We start from the raw sequence: 16503 nt of genomic DNA, 5'->3' as shown, positions 1-16503 counted from the left end.
TCACACCTGAAAAACCTGAATAGGAATTTTACTTAAAGAGAGCTGCTTACTCATCTTAAGCCAAGAACTGGCAAACTTCTGTAAAGGGCCAGGTAGTAAACATTTTAGGTTTTGTGGACTAACACAATTTCTGTTGTAACAACTCAACTACACCATGGTAGTGAGAAAGCAGATATAGACAATACATAAACAAATCAGCATGGCTTGTGTTTTAATAAAACTTTACAAAAACAGATGGCAGTTTGCATTTGACCCTTGGGCCATGGTTCACTGACCTCTGACTTTGGCTTGGTGCTATTAGGACCATGCACTCTTTTATATGGTGCTTTCAAGGGCATTAATAAAAATAATTTTCTCTTGGGATCCCTGGGTGGCTCTCAGTGGGTGGAGATCAAGTCCCACATTGGGCTCCCTGCTTGGAGCCTGCTTCTCCCTCTGCCTGTGTCTCTGCCTCTGTGTGTGTGTGTGTGTGTGTGTGTGTGTGTCTCATGAATAAATAAAATCCTTAAAAATTTTTTTCTCTGATTTTCTTAAGTGGGAAGGTGAACTTTGTTTCACAAAATATTCAGCCTAGCACTTCAGAGAAGCCTACACATTAACGTCATCATGTTATTCCATATATATATATATTTTTTTTTTTTGGTTGTCAAATGATCCTTTATCGAAACATGTTCCTTCATAGCTCTTAACTAGCTGGGCTTTGTACTACACACATGCCTATTGATGTCATCTATGATTTCATAAGGGTGGCAGCCATCAACATTGCAGCCCATATATGGGGCAGTCCCCAGAATCTCTTTAATGGTTTTAGAGAGTTCTCTGGCTAAAGATCGGTGCCACATCTGTCAGGCAATGACAAGCTCATCAAAAGTGACATTTGCACTGTGTTTAATGTGTTTTGCTTCTATCTCTAGGTGGTTCCTTGTGGGGGCTCTGATAATCAGAGCAGAGGCAGAAGGTACCACTTCCAGCTGGGCCTGTGTGTTCTGAATGGTCAGTTTCACTGTAATCCCCAGAAACTTCAAACCACCAGTTGCCTTGGTAATGTCATCACCAGCCTTTTTTGGAGACAGATCCAGAGGCCTGATCTTCCGTACCAGGACAGACATGTTACAGACCTCCCCACCACCGATGCACCATAGATATATGACTTTGATCTTGGGGTCAAACTTAGGCGGCATGGTGGAGGTGGCTTTGGTGGATGAACCTGAATTCACGACAACCAAAGACAATCGCATTTTCACCTCTCCTGAGCAAAAGGCCAAAAAACTATATTTTACAAATTTGACTAAAATATCATAAACTTACAGAATGTTAGTGCACAGAGATATTTAAGATACTCTAGTCTAAACAAACCCCTCATTGTACAGGTGGGGAAACATAGGAAGTATTTCAACCTCCCATCTAAAAGAAGTACAAGTATATTCTTAGAAGACCAAGAATTGATGAGTGTAGAGCTTAATGTGCAATTCAAATATTGACATTTCTTTGCCAGAGAGAAAACTGCAACATACAAAATGCATCTTGATAACTTTCTTTCTTACCTCAGGCATATTACAGAGTTCGTTGTTCTAAGACATTGTAAATACCAGGCAGAAATATAGGAAAAGCTGTTTTATGTTCCTAGACTTGAGGAAATACCTTCAAAATGTTGCTCCTCTGTCCTTCATTATTGACCAGGACACTCAACAACCTCTTGTCTTGACGCAGCCCTCCTACAAGATGCCAGCAGGCCCACTACGAGGGTTACAATCAAGTGCGGATGGCACAGTACTCAAGGGAGTACTAGAGAATCACAAGGGATAGGACAGTCGCCTGAGGGTAAGAGCAGCAAAGTTGTCACCACTCCTAGACCCACAAGGAGGAGCAAAGTGAGCAAACACTAGCATCAGAAGTCATGAAGAAAAGCAGTGGTACTCAGTCAATACTCTAATTTCTGTATTAAATTCTTCCTTTTAGAGTGATGCCCTTTTCCTGACTCAACTCTAAATATACAGCCTTCAGGTATATTGATCCTTTATCGAAACCTAGCAGGTGAATAGATACTGTGACCCTGATCCCCTCCCTCCTGGTCTCTATGAGAACTCTCCATTCCAGACCTCTCCGTGCAGACCAGCAGGTCAGCCTCCAGGGCAAAGAGCTGGGACTAGGAGAAGGAGGGAGCTGAAGGAGCAAAGGAGGCATTTCTCTGCACAGGCCATAGGATAGTTACTGTTAGACCATATTTCCAGGTGAATTCGAGGACTTCTTACAACTTTAACTCTTCATATGTAGGAAAAGGTAAACTTAACAGCTTTCTCTGTACCCTCTTTCCTCATAAAAATATAGTCAAAGTCTCAAAATTAGTTTCCACAAGAAAGTAAAAAACTAAGAAGCAACACATTTGCTGAATGGCTCCTTTGTTTTAATGGAACTGAGTGACATTTAAACACGTTTTATAAAAAAGTCTCTCCATGGGATAATGGTCTCTATGAACCACCTGTGCTTTGCTTTTATGGAGGAGAGAAAGAAAAAAAAAAAAAAAACGGATTCTGAATCTTTATAAAGGAATTTAAATTAGATGCTAAAATAAAGAAGAAGACCTTCACACTTGTGTAGCTAATTAGCTACAGGAGCAATTAAAATAATGATTCATCCTATAGAGGATCCTAGCAGAGATTGGTAATTCTTTATCTCTTTCTATTAGAAACCCTCTTGGGAACCAAGAGAACTCTCTAGAGCAGCACTGTTCAATAGCACTATAATGCAAGCCACAAACACAAGCCGCATACAAAATTTTCTAGAAACCACATTTAAGAAAGAAAAATAGATAAAATGAATAAATCATAATGTATTTTTATTTAACCCAATATTTAAAAGAATATTAGTGTTCCACATATAATCAATAATAAAAATCATTAATAGGCTATCTTGTATTCTTTTTGTGCTAAGTCTTTGAACTCTGAGGTATATTTTACAGGGACAGCATATCTCAAATCACATTCAGGTGCTCAATGTAGCTGGAGGCTACTGTGACACGGCACAGCATAGAGTATGTCCCAAGGTTGGGTAAGAGTTTGTTTCTCAGACAAAGGAATCCTGCATAATATAAAAGAATATGGGTCCCTCGCCAGCTGTGTTTTTCACCAGTGTTTCCAGTTCTCCTTTCCTTCTGGGTGCATATAAGGATTCTTCCCCAGCCCCCTATAGTTAGGCAGGCCCACATGACTTGCTTTGGCCAATGAGATGTGAATTGAAGTGACCCATCACCTCTAGTTAGCTGCATTGAAGAGCTGCGTGGGCTTCTCTGTGTCCTCTCGTCCCCTGCTATGAGGATTGTGGACACTTGTGTTGGTATGGAGGTGCCCTGACATTGAAGCTGCCTGAAATGCTGAGCCAACATTTGGGGGACAGCTGCCCGACATGATTGGTGTGGTGACTTTTGTTGAGTCCCTGCATCTCTCACCTGAGCTTCTCTGAGGTTCAAATAACAACTCCTCCTTCTCATTCTTTCAGCCTCTCTCTGGTATTGCTAGCTGGCCCTGATGTTGTACCTTTCCTGAGCCTTGCCCACATCTTTGTAAACTGTCCCTTTGCTCTCCTCTCTTCACTTACCCCGTTTGTGCCATCTGTTTCCTATTGTGATTCTGATCAATACAGTTTGCTATCTTGCCCCAATGTGCAATGAGCCTAAAGAGAGAATAAAATGAGTACACTGAAGAAACAGTTCCTCGAATGAGTGTAAATCAAGTTTCAAACCAACAGCCTAAGATTGTTCCCTCACCAATCACTTCTTATACAAAAGGTTCTCTTTCTCTTCCCTGGGTAGAGATGCACACTCATTATTCATAGTGATGTGTGTCTGTGTATTTAAGAAATATGTTTTCTTGAAACTGTTTGGTCTTCATTCTTTCTTTAAATATGTTCTAAGCATTTGCTTACAAATGTATGTTTGGCAGAAATAGTATGAAATAAAAAATAACTAAATTGTGGCTAAAGGCCATCCTCAAATTTTATACCTACAGGCTTGAGCTCCTACTGAGAAGCCTGAAGCTTATGGGTTATTGTTGTGTCACTTGTTCACGTAGAAAGATCAGAAAGCTACAAATAAGCACAAATAAGGTAAAAATAACTTGTCTCACAAAGATAATCACCACTGGTGTATATTACCTCCAATTGTTCTTAAAAATATATTTTTATACCATTATTCTTTATAGTAACTGCTTTGTCATTATTATTCCTTTCTGATTTATCAGCTTATGCCAATTTTCCAATACTCAAATAACACTACGTATGAACTTCTTTGTATTTTTAAGTATTTGCCAATTTCCATGCCAGATTTTCTGCAAATAAATTCTTGGAAATGGGAATGCACATTTTAGAAGGTATACATGATTTAAAAGCTTCAAATAGATTTCCAATATGCCCTCCAGAAAACAATCGATCATTTTATACTCTTAATAGGAATTTAAGAGATTGCTCTATACGCACATAGATACCTTGCCAACACTGAGTATTATCTTTGATAAGAAATAAACAGTAATTCACTTTAAGTTTGCATTTCTATAATTATAGTTAAATAGAAAATATTCCCATATTTTGGATAATTCTATTTCTTCACATATGCATTACCAGTCTTTGTAATTTTCCCATCTTGCTATCAGTGAATGTTTGGACTTGTAAAACTCTCTAAATGCTAATATTTGAGTGTTTTTGTTAGACTATTTCCTGACATATACTATTCCTTACCATATCTCCTACCACCCAATGGCATCGATATGTTTCCATTATAAATGAGGAAATGGAAGCTTCAAAGAGTTAAGTAGCTTAATCAGGATGACTTAGTTGTTTTAGAAGATGGTGCTAGTGCTATCCCCCAATCCTGTTGTCCACCTAGTGCATCCATCCATCATCTAGCTGCCATGATGGTTGGTGGCTAACAACTCAGAGTTGCACCCTTCTCTGGAAAACTGTCCTCAGCCTGACCCAAATGCTTGGATGGCCTGCACACAATGACTGACTGATGCAATTTCCAATTATTGATATCTTCCCTTTCCCTTAAAAGGGTACCTAAAATAAACTATGATACAGAAGTGCAATCACCAAACTGAAAAAGGGATAGATGGGGCTAGGCTTTAGGAGATACAAAGGCCCAGCCTGCTTGCTTCAAGGACTTCATGGTACCATGTTGGCTCCAGATCTTCCAGTGAGGTCAGGCTAAGTGAAGCTTCATTTGAACTCTTGTTTTTGCTTAGATTATCCCCCTGACTTAGCTTGCTTCCCGGATTCCTCCAGATTTCACTGAAGAGAATATCATCAATAAGTCACTTGTATAAAAAAATCTTCCTCTCAGCCACGGCTTCTGGGGAACCCAACCTAAGACAGCTGGTAAGTGGGCCGTTTCATATTCAAATCCAAGCAATCTGACTTCAGGATCTGCACATGCACTCATTAGAATACAGCACACCTCGTTCTTATCAAAGACACTGCCTGGGACATAATGAAAATAGCAAACACTGTTTCCTAATTTGTCATTTGCCTTTTAACTTTATGGTACTCACCACAGAGAAGTATTAAACATATGTAGACAAATCTATTAATCTTTTTTATTGTCAATTTTTTTTAAGATTTTATTTATTTATTCATGAGAGACACAGAGAAAGAGAGAGAGGTAGAGACACAGGCAGAGAGAGAAGCAGGCTCCATGCAGGGAGCCCAATGAGGGACTCAATCCCAGAACTCCAGGATCACACCCTGGCTGAAGGCAGGCACCAAACTGCTGAGTCACCCAGGGATCCCCTGTGATTTCAATTTTTAATGGCATGCTTACAAATCCTAAATTTTAAGCTATATATTATTCTAGATTTTTTCAGATTTTATTTTTATTTTTTAAATTGAAATTTTATAGGATATTTTGCTCCATTTTTACTTCAGATAAACTTTGAACTTAAACCCATTTAAAAATAATTACAAATTTGTTGAGATGTATAGTTCCATGTACTTTTTGTATGTATGTATGTAGGTAATTTTTCAACAAAAATTTTATCAAAAAAAATCTTTGGTGTTTTGTTTGAAATTTCAGTGTTTATAAAACTAGTTGGAAAGAATTAGCATCTTTTAATATTGAAGAATCTAAAAGCACATGCTATTTCTCCATTTATTCAAGTATTTTTATGATGCTCAGTAAATTTGCATAGTTTTAAGTTATGCTTCATATATCTTAAATTTATTCTTAGTTATTATTATGGTTTTTATGCTTGGAAATATTGTTTTTTAATGATTATTGCTAATATGCCTTTGCTAATACTTTGTAAGTAAGATCTTATCAGTACAAATAGTGTCAATGTAACTGCCTGGACTGTAGTTAAAAATATCACTGGTAAATATTTTTTCCATCTTGGCATATTTAATTTAATTTTAATTCTTCATAGATATAGACACCATATGTTTAGTTTATTAATAAGTGAATTTATGCTCTTTTGCGGGGGCAAAACCAATCATCTCTCCTAGGTAGAAGACCCAGGCTCTTCTGTTCTAATTGGGCATCTGCTATGATGGTTGGCCAAATTGTTAAATTTTCACATGATTCCTAGTTTCACCTGCATAGCTGTTCCCACTGTAGTGCAATATGCAGTATGCCATACTGTTCTCAGGTTCTGGGTTACCTTATGAATCATAACAAGAAAAAAGTATTGAAACATCTGGGTGGCTCAGTCGGTTAAGCATGATCCTTCCTTCAGCTCAGATCATGATCCTCGGGTCCTGGGATTGAGTCCCGCACCAGGCTTCTTGCTCAGCAAGGAGCCTACTTCTCCCTCTGCCTGCTGCTCCCCCTGCTTGTGTGCTCCCTCTCTCCGACAAATAAGTAAAATCTTTTTAAAAATAAAGTAAATGGTGGATATACTGAGTTCTACTGAAATTCTTTTTTAAGATTATATTTTTAAGTAATCTCTACACCCAAAATGGGGCTAAAACTCACAACCCCAAGATTGAGAGCTGCATGCTCCACTCACTGAGCCAGCCAGGCACCCCACTACTGAAATCTTTCTAGGCTCATCATCCTCAAGAGACAATAGATAATCAACTGCTTTGCTACTACATACCAGAAACATTGGCATTCTGCTCGGGATCTCTGAATCATTACCAGTCCCCACCTTGGCTTTACTCAGCTAATTCTGTATTTTAAGATTTGTTATTTTAACATCTCATCCTTGTTTTCAATATTGATATCTTCCCTTTCCCCTAAAAGGGTACCTGAAATAAACAATGATACAGAAGTGCAATCACCAAACTGAAAAAGGGATAGATGGGGCTAGGCTTTAGGAACCTACAAGAACCAGGGACTTGGATTCCATTAGGATTGTCTTTCCTTTAGTCTTCCTCTCAGGACGGACAACTTTTTTTTTTCCCCCATATGATCAAGATACGACTACATCATTCAATCTTTAAATCTTATATCTTTAACCACGTGCAAGGCATTAACTTGATCTCCTGGCCCCAATTTCAAAGTCCCCAGGGAAAAAGCCTTTTTAGAATAGATACACATCCCTGGTTCAAAAACTATATAGTCAGGGAGACGAATCCCCATAAAATACAGCTGCTTCTGTGGTCGCCATATGGGAGAGGAGTACAGTTCTCTGAAAAGGAGGAGCTTAGGAACTGGAGGATGATACTTATGAAGGAGGTGGGCAGATATCGCCACCATATTTAATATGCACACTAAGCAGCTGCTTACAAAATGAGATTTTGCCATTTGGTATCCTTAAAATATCCCCTTCTCCCAATTTCCCAGAACCAAATTTATACCATTGTGCCAAGGCATTCCTTAAAAAGCAAAATGAGCCCGGCTCGACTGGCGGCGCTGGCGGCAGTAAAATGTTCCAGGATCCTACCAGGCGGCCGTTGGAGCTTCCTCGGTGCCAACTGCACCCCATCCTATGAAGAGATGGTGGCGGTCAATAGTTATTTCCCTATGCCTCCTGCCCCCGCGCCAGGGTCGACCCCGGGGCTCGTGACGGGCCTGGATGGCAAGGGCATGAATCCGCCAGCCTACTACACCCAGCCAGTGCCCGTCCCCAGTGCCAATGCTATTGCCATGCAGACTGTCTACGTCCAGCAGCCCATCTTCATTTTCGACCGTCCGATCCAGATGTGCTGTCCTTCCTGCAACAAGATGATAGAGACCCAGCTGTCCTATGATGCCGGCGCCCTCTCTTGCGGGAGCCTGTGCCTGCTGGGGTGCATCGCGGGCTGCTGCTTCATCCCCTTCTGTGTGGATGCTCTGCAGTACGTGGACCACTACTGTCCCAACTGCAAAGCTCTCCGGGGCACCTACAAGTGTTTGTAGGACTTGGCCAGACCTGGAGGGAGCCGCGTGCTGCCCAGAGTGCTCTGTGATCCTCACCCAACCCGCCCTGGTGGGGTTCCACCTTGGTGGCCTTATCTCTCCAGGGGCTCCACCCTCGTGTCTACTTTTGGGGGGAAAATATATTGCAAAAAGTAACACACCTCCAAAAACCCCAGAGATTGCTGCTTGGAGTCGTGCACAGGACATGCAAAGACATTCACCTTGAGTGCTGGTTCCCACCTGCCATGACCCCAAGGCACCCCACCTTAACTGTGACTGTCACCCCTGTCCGTATCTTCGGGTGGTTTGCCATGGACCAGCTTCATTTACTGGCCTCCGTGGGCTTTCCTGGGGGTGGTCTCAAACCGAGAAGCTGTGCTTGCCTTAGTTTTGAGACTGTCCTGGCCTACAGACAGCTGGCTCCACCTTCAGTGCCTGCCACCATGTGCATCTGTTCCGACTTCCGATGACAAAACTCTTGCCTTAGAAACGAAGGGCTTGCCTCTCAGAGCCTTTTCGTTAGCACACAAATTCACTTTGATTTCTTCATTCCTTTTTTCAGCACAAGGAGGAACAATTCACACCCACCACATTTACACCCTTGAGATCATAAATTCGTGCTAGAAACAGGTAGAGCCGGGTCTTGACCGTGGATCTGCCTTTCCTCAGTTCTCCGCAGCAGACCCTCAGCCACTTTGCATGAAGGGCTTTTTCTCTAGTAGGGGAGTCATTTATATTCACTGTTTTTATGACCTCCTTTCTTTGGGTCTTAAAAATCTCTGAACATAATTTTGGAAGGAGGGATTTATAGAACCATTTTTCTTAACTGTAGGATTGTTACTACTTTCCTACTTCCCAAGGAAGGCACTCTTTTTTTTTTTTTTTTTTTTTTTGGTTCTTAACAGAAAAAACAATGGATGGTTTTTATCCATGGCCTCTACATGGGTTTAGTGCAGTTCTACAAAAACCTTTAATGGAACTAATGGAACTCTTCCAAGTGGGACCCCTTTGGGGTTCCCAGTGGTGTGTTTAGAGAAACAGAGGAAAGCACAGTGTGAGCAATCCAGGTACCATGGTGCTGGAGAGCTTGGGGACTTACCTGTTTCAAAGGAGTTTGAATTCTGATTTTATTTTTCAGAGATACAATTCATTGTATGCCATCAGAAGATATGATTTCTAGGACTCAATCAGCAAACCAGAGTCTTCGGTTAGCTGCTGCATCAGCTTTGAAATCAAGATAAAACTGGACTCGAGTTTCGAGTGTCCCCATTTTGATGATAAATAGACACAGGGAATGCATATGAATAATAATACATAGAAAGGAAGTCTAGACCTGGAACACACACACACACACACACACACACACAAAATGTGTATATTAGCCAAATATTATAGTTGTAATCAGTGATCCAGCTTATTCTTTTGATATTTTGAAAGTCCCAGTAATTATTTTTGCAATGAATATGGATACGACATAGTCCTTTAGTGTTACCTGCTTTTAAAAAATAAAGTCGTTGGTTCACTCAGAAAAATAAAATAAAATAAAATAAAATAAAATACAAAATGACTTGTATCTTGTCTGCTTTCACATTCCACTCCTTCCCCTTACTCACTGTACTACAGTCAAGGCACTTCTTTCTACTATTCAAATTCATTCTAATAATTGACACTTGGGACTTTTAGAGTTACTGTTTGCTCTATCTAAAGCACCCTGCCTCCCAGATCCTTCTGTATAGCTGGCTCCATCAAGCTCAAATGTCACTTTAGAGAGTCCTTCTATAATTATCCAATTTGAAGTAGTCCCTCCATCATATTTATTGTCCTAACAGCATTTATCAATATCTGAAAATTTGGGATTCATTTATTTTTTTCTCATTATCTATAGGAAGCTGCAAGTAATAGAATACCCAGCTAAAAGTTTGTTATGTCACTTAATGAAAGTGATCAGAGACAGTTTCAGGGCTGGTTAGGTAGTGCAACAATGTCATCAAAAACCCATGAAATCCAGTCTTCTGCCACCTTCAATGTGTGGTCCATGTGGTCTTTCGTGAAATCAAGACAACTGCAGAAGCTTATGCATATCCCAAAGTAGGACAGAAGAGTTGGAACTTCTTGCACATCTAAGGGGGAGGGAACCTGGACACATACTTTCACTGAAGTTGCAATGGCCAGAATTTGGTTATATATCTAAACCATAGCCTCCAGGGAAACTGAAAAAGCTTAGTTGGCTTTTTCAGTTTCCTTCATAATGAAGGTGAGCTCTGATAGGAAGGTAGGCAAGGAGGGCAGTGGCCGATGGGCAGGTAAAAAGCAAGGTCTATAACATGGTCTGTCTCTTCAGTCTTTACCCGAAGAATGGAAGTTTCAAGAGGGCAGATACCTGACTCCAAGCCATGTCAATCTCTGAACTTAACCAGCTCTGTGACCCTGTAAGTTCCCTTTATTGTTTAAGCCTGTTTGAGTTTTATACCATTATTTACAACCAAAAGCATTCTAGTGATAACACAGTCTGATATACTAATGTAACCCAGCGAGTCTTTGGGCTGTACTACCAGGCAGGGCCAGTTATGCACAAGGCACAACAGGTGCAATGCCTAGGGCCTACAGTGTTTCATTTTTGCTTTTCTTAAAATTATAGGGGAAAAATAATAATGAGCCCAGTCTGGATTATATTTATTTTTCTTCCAACGCAGTTGTACAATGTAATTTTTTATATTTCTTTGTGGAGGAAGGGGCTACAAAAGTAAAAGTACCTGGGAGCCCTCTAAAGTCATAATTTGGTCCTTCTTTCATAAACCCTGATTAGATGATAAAATTACCTTGGGAAGTCAGTATGGGACACTTTGAGATTGAGAGAGATAGTAAGAGATTTTGAAAATGGAAAGAAATTCAGGAAAATAGTCCTATGAGTCATAGGCTTTTTTAGGAACCCAGCCCTCGCCAGGATGTTCTAATGGGAGGTCCTGAAAATCCAAGGGCAAAGCGAGATACTTCTGGGAACTTAGAGAGGAGGAAATAATACAAATGTGGGAACATGAGCTACGGAAGGAAAGGAAGAGGAGGGAAGACGCAGAGCATGAACAAAGAGCATAAATATAAATACTTCGTGTATCGGCAATGGCCTTGCTTACAAGCTCTACAGGGACTTCTTGCTGAGGGCCATGACTGCTGTTCTAGGATCCCAACATTTCCCCACTTCTGAAACAAGTTCACAGCCTGTGCTTAGAAGTCAGCCTGTTGTCAACATCTGGGTTAGATCACGTTATATTGTGAGTTACTGTGTTCTGTCCTTTTCCTTATGATAATTTTAGGGTCCACATGTGGTAAAATTAGAGGGAAGGGAAGTCCACCAGATTAGAGATTTCTAGCTGTGCTTTTATTACTCCTGGGAGGGTCTGGTTATTCAAAATAAAGCAAAAGAAAAATAGTTTAAGAATTTAGTCACTTTAATTTTAAAACAAGTACAGCAGCTGTAGGATTTTGCAGTGCCCAGTTCCCTCAGAGCATCATCCTGCTCAGGCTTCTGAACCATTCTTGATTCTGCTATTAGACAGTGAGAGGGTCTGAATACAGTGCCAAAATCATACTAATTTTGCAGATCATGCAGCAAGAGAGTAGTTTTGGAGAATCAAACCAAAACCCAAAGAATTGCAGCTCTGGGGAAGGCTAGAATCATCATGAGGCACAGCAGTTCCTTCACATGGTCCTGCTGCGGGCAGCCTGTCTTTAGAACCAGCATGACAAGTGCACGGTGCCACTAGTACTGCTGCAGAAGGGCTGCACATGCTGATCGCGTGGTATCCTTGCCGGGCTAGTCAGTGTGCAAACCACTGTGTAGCAGGGGACACTTGCTGTAGCTCTCCTCTTAGGAAAACACGCCACCCACTCACTGCTATCTCACTCCCCATGCACACAGACAAAACTTCTCTGCTTCCTCCATTTGTCCATAAAGGGTATCAGACTTGAGATCCTGTGCCCATATTTTACTGTTTAAAAAATCGATGATTCAAAAAAAAAAAAATCGATGATTCTTCTGCAAATGGATAGTGGTGATGGTTGCCCAACATTGTGAATGTACGTAATGCCACTGAATAGTACACTGGAAAAATGAGACAATACCTTTCCCCCAAAATCAATGATTCATTCTTGTTTTTTTAAACTTTCTCAGCCCATTTACTATCAAAATCCTATTGTATGTTTTTCCTAGAAATCTGGTTGGCTGTATCTCCCAGGAGCGTTAGAAATGCAATGTTGTCAAGCAAGAATGCCTGTGATAACCAACCCTCTGTGTGGGAGTGAGGGGACGCAAAGGGCAATTCTCCACACAGGGATGTTGATGGCTAAGCTCCATGTTCTAATTGTGCCATTTTAGCATCTTTGTTTCCAGGCTCCTTTGTTCTGTCTTTAAGCAACTGCTCATTGAACCTGATGATCTGTATTACTTTCCCAGCCTCCAAAAAAGAAACTAAACTTCAGTCTGCTTTAGTTCTTATTTTTTGTTGTTAAATATACCATATGGAAAAGTGCATAAAACAGATGTGTAGTGTAATGACTAATTATAAAATGAACACCAGTATTGAAGAAATAGAAAATTGCCATGCCCCAGAAGCCCCCTGTGAGTCTCTATATCTTCCCAATTTCCTCTCCCTAGAGTAAAAACTTATTACCATAAAAACAAAAAACAAACAAACAAAAAAACACCAAAAGCAAACCTGCTTTGTCCTTTTTAATTTTACCACCTGTGAGTACTTCACCTAACATAATTCTTGAAATTTATAAATGGAATTATGGTGTTGGACTCAGCTTGTTCTTTAGCCATGCCCTTTCCCCATTCTTAACATATAGAACTCTTTTGTACATTCATTCTCCATTTGTGATACCTGTAGAGAGAGCTGTGCTATATCAAGCATTATTGCAGTGCTAAGAGATTAATTGCGTCCTAGTACTTCATTATTAAAAACTCTCTCCCCTTCTGTTAACACTGATTCAGCTGAGTGGGAAATGAGATGCACCTTTGCCCAGGCGTGACATGCAGAATAGTTAATGAATCAGCAGGGGCACCCATCAATCAGAACAGACAAAAGGATGAGGCAAGGTGCTAATATAACTGACTAGTGTCTACTGACTGAACATCCACCCTACCTGGGTCCTTACTGTTCCCTCTACTGGAATTTGCCTATCCTTCAGGGTCTATATTAGGATCTGAATCCCAGCTCAGTTTCAAACTTAACAGCATAAGATGGACAAGTGACATACTCAGTTTTCTTATCAATAAAAGAAGGAGACTGGGTTAGGATGTTTCTAAGGATCCTTCCAGATCTAAAGTTCTGTGACTGAAAGGGTCTCACTTATCGTTGTCTGTTATTATGACACTCATCACTCTCTACATTCCTGCCATGTTCAGTTAGGCACCAGCCAAAACCAAGCATCAGGATGTCAGAATCAGGACCTGAGTTAAGTCCTTTATACATTTGAATCCTTGGAAGATATAATTTATGGAATCTGTTAAATGAATGTTTGATGAATTAAGTTCCACTTCTGTGATGCCATCCCCAACTGCTCTGATCTGTTCTATTTTTTCCTGAAATTCTCTATTGAGAATTTTATTTATTTATTGATTCCAAGAGTGGGGGGTGGGAGTGCTAAACAAAAAACATTTATTTCTCAGTTCTTGAGGCTGGGTCTTCATATGGCAGAAGGGGCAAGGGACCTCTTTTATAAGGGCACTAATCCCATTCATGAGGGTTCCATCCTCATGACCTTATCACCTCTCAAAGGCCTCACCTTCTAACACCATCACATTGGGGCTAGGATTTTGAAATATAAATTTGGGAGGGACACAAACATTCAATCTTTAGCAAGCACTGCCACCACTCTATACGAGTTATGATAAGGGCCTGCTTTGGTTTTTTCCATGTCAGGGCTTAGCAATGTAGACATTCATCTGTCAGTCTGGGCAATGGAAGTATCATTACATGATGCTCTTGAGGTGCAACTGGGAGTTTCTTTTTCATTACTCGAAAACTCGAAAGAATGCTGGCTCAAAGTTGAGAAAACACTGTCAGAAGTTCTAGGTTTTCCTTGTGGGAATGGAGAAGGACTCTCACTTTGCAGCCTCATGCTGATTCTTTGTACTGCCATGACCCATGTCTCAGCACCTTCTGGGTGCTAAAAAAGTCAGTCAGCCTGGTGAGGCAGCTGCATGCCTGCTCCAGCCAAGCACTAGACTATTTATGCAAATTAAAAACAGAAGTCTATAAACTGACCCCAGCTGTACTACCTCTAATGACTGCAAGCTGGACTCTTAAGTATGTTGTTATTTTTAAAGCCAGTTGTTTTTCCATGCCTGCATTTTGTTTTACCATAACACATAGGCAACAAGAATTTTTCCATAAACTTTAAAGACAGATGTAATATACCCTTAGGCTAATCTCTTCTGTAAAATTGTTGAGGTAACTTCAATGTATGGGATTTTCTTCTAGCTCCTCATTATGTCTCAAGTATTTTCATTCTTTGTGCTAAAAATGCTGGGGAGATTGTGGTCAAGATATTTAATCACAGTGAACAGAATGAAAGAGTCACTCATCCCTGTTTCCTGGGTTGTATTATTTAGGCTTAGTTTGGTTTGCTTTTAAAAAGTCACCTTTGGTGCTAAAACATACAGGATGACAGGCACAAGGACTTAATATGGAAGCATCTGTTCAATGGTGGAATAAACTAAAAATAATATACCAACCAAGGATCCTGGGGAGAAATCAGAACTTAGAGGGTGTAGGAGCCATGAATATGGAGTACTTTTTGCTTTATTTATTTATTTTTAAAGAGAAATAAGCCACCAGTGTGATGCTAAAGCAGCTGATTCTGGCCTGAACTGTAGCCCTGGCTGAAATTAGATCTCCCTGGAGAAATTACAGAAGTAATATGTATTCATTGCAGACATTTGGAAGATGGCAGGAAGCTATTTTAAAAGATGTATTTTAATTAGAAATCACACCCAGAGACAGCCATCATTTCTATGCCCTCCATTCGGATTACTAGTCCTTTTTAAAAATTTTTCCCAGAAAACTATGCAGTGCAGATGGAGATTAATTTAGCAGATCCAAAGAGAATGGACATTAGGATAAGACTCTGGATCCAGGAAGTGTGTATAGTGGCTCTCCTACAGTCCATGGACTCTTTGGGGCAGGCCCTGACAGTGATCTAACAGTAGAGCCATCCAACATGCTGCTCTGCCTCATTGCCTCACACTCCAATCCTACCCCTTGCAAAATCAGGACCCTGTATTTTGGCATCCTTTACCAGACAGATGATTCAACTAGGACACTCTTAGAAAACCCCAGCCCTCCCTTATCTTCATCTGCTCCAGACTTGGGGATCCTTGAACAGTGATCCTATCAAAGTCAATGTGAGCTTTTATAATGCTTGTAGTAGTTAACAATACTGTCTTGCGTACTTGAAAGCTATGGGAGTATCTTCAAAGCATTCACCATTTGTAGCTCTTGTCCTGCCTTGTGTCAGCACTCAGGAGCTGTGAGTCCTTCAGGTAGTTCTAAAGACCAACAGCTACATTGAGTAGCACTCTGGTGCACAGGAGATGCTCTTGCAGTACTCAGAAGTCTTGACCCTCTTCTCTCACTCCGAGTGGCATTTAGAAACCTTCAGATACACAGGACAAGGCCAGATCCTAAACTCCCTTTGTATTCTTTAACAGAGTATGTCCTACCATCTACTTAATACTGCTTTATCTCCTCTATTTACAATAGTAGCCTAAGCATCCTCAAAATTCTGGAGCGTTCTTACCCTCCCCTGTCCATTGCCCACATATCTAATCGCTTAACCACTTCCTGATTTTGCCTTAGTAATTTCCTTCCTCCTCTACTCATGCCTATTACCCTGGTCCAGAACCTCATCCAGAACCTCACCTACCTATTCCTAGGTGGGCCTCAATACCTTTAAACTGAGTATCTGATTCTAGATTCTCCCCCTACATTCTGTCCTATTTTTCTAGAAACCAACAGTATTTCTAAAAAAATTCCCGAGGAAACTAGAATAGGTTCCTCTTAGAGTTTGATATCCTCAGCAATGGAATTTAAGCCTTATCAACTTGCCATATCTTATCTGGTCAAGGTGTTCTCACAACCTTATTCTCCCACTCCAGTAAGGCTGGTTCTTCCTTA

General features: G+C 40.5%; 1 pseudogene; it reads left to right on the top strand.

The window, feature by feature from the left end:
• Window positions 1-7856: 7856 nt before the first annotated feature.
• On the top strand, window positions 7857-8326 carry LOC121486973 (annotated as a pseudogene).
• The last annotated feature ends 8177 nt before the right edge of the window (window positions 8327-16503 follow it).

The sequence above is a fragment of the Vulpes lagopus genome, chromosome 3 (genome assembly GCF_018345385.1).
Source record: "Vulpes lagopus strain Blue_001 chromosome 3, ASM1834538v1, whole genome shotgun sequence".
In the NCBI taxonomy this organism is placed as follows: domain Eukaryota; kingdom Metazoa; phylum Chordata; class Mammalia; order Carnivora; family Canidae; genus Vulpes; species Vulpes lagopus.
Note: the sequence above shows the minus strand (reverse complement) of the source record. Positions and strands in the feature narration are given on the sequence as shown.